A 2,380-nucleotide genomic window follows, 5' to 3' on the forward strand; every position below is an offset into this window, starting at 1 on the left:
AAAAAAAAAAAAAAAAAAAAGAAGACTTATGGGAAATTTTGACAATATAGAAAAGTAGAAAGAAGAAAGATAAGGATACCTGTAATTCTCTAGTCTCCATTATTACCTTGTATACAGTCTGGTTTTTTTTTTTTTTTTTTGAGGCGGAGTTTCGCTCTTGTTGCCCAAGCTGGAGTGCAATGGCGTGATCTCGGCTCACCGCAACCTCTGCCTGCTGGGTTCAAGCGATTCTCCTGCCCATGGTCAGGCTGATCTCGAATTCCCGACCTCAGGTGATCTACCTGCCTTGGCCTCCCAAAGTGCTGGGATTATAGGTGTGAGCCACTGTGCCCGGCAGTCCTGTTTTTTTTTAAACTAAACTTTTCATTTTGAGGTAATTGTGGATTTACATACAGTTGTGTTACAACACAAAATTGCAGCCAGTTTAGTTTAAACATCTCAGTTGGCTTTATTTGCAATTCTAGAATTGGGCAATGCTTCATTTCATAAAAATAGGGCAAGAGTTGGAATGACTAGACCCGAAGGAGTTGATTTTATATAGAGAAAGGGTTGAAGAAAGCAGAAACAATGAACAAGCAGGTTGCTCAGTTCAAAGTTACTATCCTTGTAAGTTGGGGACAGGAAGAATAAAATAGAAAAATCACTAGTTAACTTCAGGTTATATTAGGCTACCTTTTTTGTGTAAGTATTAAAGCAAAAGGAGCCGGGTATGGTGGCTCAAGCCTGTAATCCCAGCACTTTTGGAGGCCAAGGCAGGTGGATCACCTGAAGTCACGAGTTTGAGACTGGCCTGGCCAACATGGTGAAACCCCGCCTCTACTAAAAATACAAAAATTAGCTGGCTTGGTGGCGTGTACCTGTAATCCCAGCTACTTGGGAGGTTGAGGCAGGAGAATCATTTGAACCCAGGAGGCGGAGGTTGTAGTGAGCCAAGATCCCGCCACTGCACTCTAGCCTGGGCAAAAAGAGTGAGACTCCATTTATAAATCAATCAATCAATCAATCAATCAATCAAGCAGAGGGAAGTTTACTATCAAGCTTATTCAAGATTGAAACTGGCCTGTTAGAGAAAGTGGCTGTCACTTCTTTCTCCTAATTTCTCAGGAGGTCAGGTAACAACTGGTTTTAGTTTGGTAGTATGGAACTTAAGCATGGGTGACTCTGTTTTGATTTTTAGTCTGGTCTGTTAGGGCCTAGTGTAGGAGCTTCGTCCAAAAGAATGGACACTCTCCTGGGTGACAGAGTGAGACCTTGTCTCTAAAAATCAAACAAACAAAAAAGCAACAAGGGCTGGGTGCGGTGACTCATGCCTATAATCCCAGCACTTTGTGAGGCCAAGGCAGGCAGATCACCTGAGGTCAGGAGTTTGAGACCAGCCTGACCAACATGGAGAAATCCCATCTCTACTAAAAATATAAAATTAGCCGGGCGTGGTTGCTCATGCCTATAATCCCAGCTACTTGGGAGGCTGAGGCAAGAAAATTGCTTGAACCCAGAAGGCGGAGGTTGCAGTGAGCCGAGATTGTGCCACTGCACTCCAGTCTGGGCCACAAGAGCAAAACTCCATCTCAAAAACAACAACAACAACAACAAAAAAAACAGTCCACTAATAGCAAACTAAAATGTGCTGTGGCCAGACATGGTGGCTCACACTTATAATCCCAGAACTTTGGGAGGCTGAGGCAGGAGGATTACTTGAGCCTAGGAATTTGAGACCAGGCTTGGCAACGTGGGGAGAATCTGTCTCTACAAATAATTTTCTAAAAGTAGCCAGGCTTGGTGTGAGGCGAGAGGATTGCCTTAGCCCAGAAGGTTGACGCTTCAGTGAGCTGTCTTCATGTCACTGTACTCCAGTCTGAATGACAGAGTAAGACCCTGTCCCAGTTTGAAAAAAAAAAATTGTTTTTTAAGGTGTTCTAGTGGTTCAGAAATTCCAGTTTTAAGGTAGTTGAATGTATCAATCTATTCTTTTATGGATAGTCTTTATTGTGTCAAGAAATATTTTCTTCTGATAATGATTTTTAACGTTTAGCATTTTATATATATGCCAGTAATCTCTCTGGAAGTATTTATTTTCTTTGTTAAGGAAGTTTTTTTTTTCCCCCTTCACTTTTGACTTGGCACCATTTTATAGTATCTTCTTGGCCGGGTGCAGTGGCTCACGCCTGTAATCTGAGCAGTTTGGGAGGCCCAGGGGGAGTGGATCATGAGGTCTGGAGTTTGAGACCAACCTGACCAACATGGTGAAATGCCGTCTCTACTAAAAATACAAAAATTAGCCAGGCATGGTGGAGCACATCTGTAATCCCAGCTACTCAGGAGGCTGAGGCAAGAGAATCACTTGAACCCGGGAGGTGGAGGTTGCTGTGAGCCGAGATCG

Source organism: Rhinopithecus bieti, unplaced genomic scaffold (genome assembly GCF_001698545.2).
Source record: "Rhinopithecus bieti isolate Rb0 unplaced genomic scaffold, ASM169854v2 scaffold_33940, whole genome shotgun sequence".
NCBI classification, from domain to species: domain Eukaryota; kingdom Metazoa; phylum Chordata; class Mammalia; order Primates; family Cercopithecidae; genus Rhinopithecus; species Rhinopithecus bieti.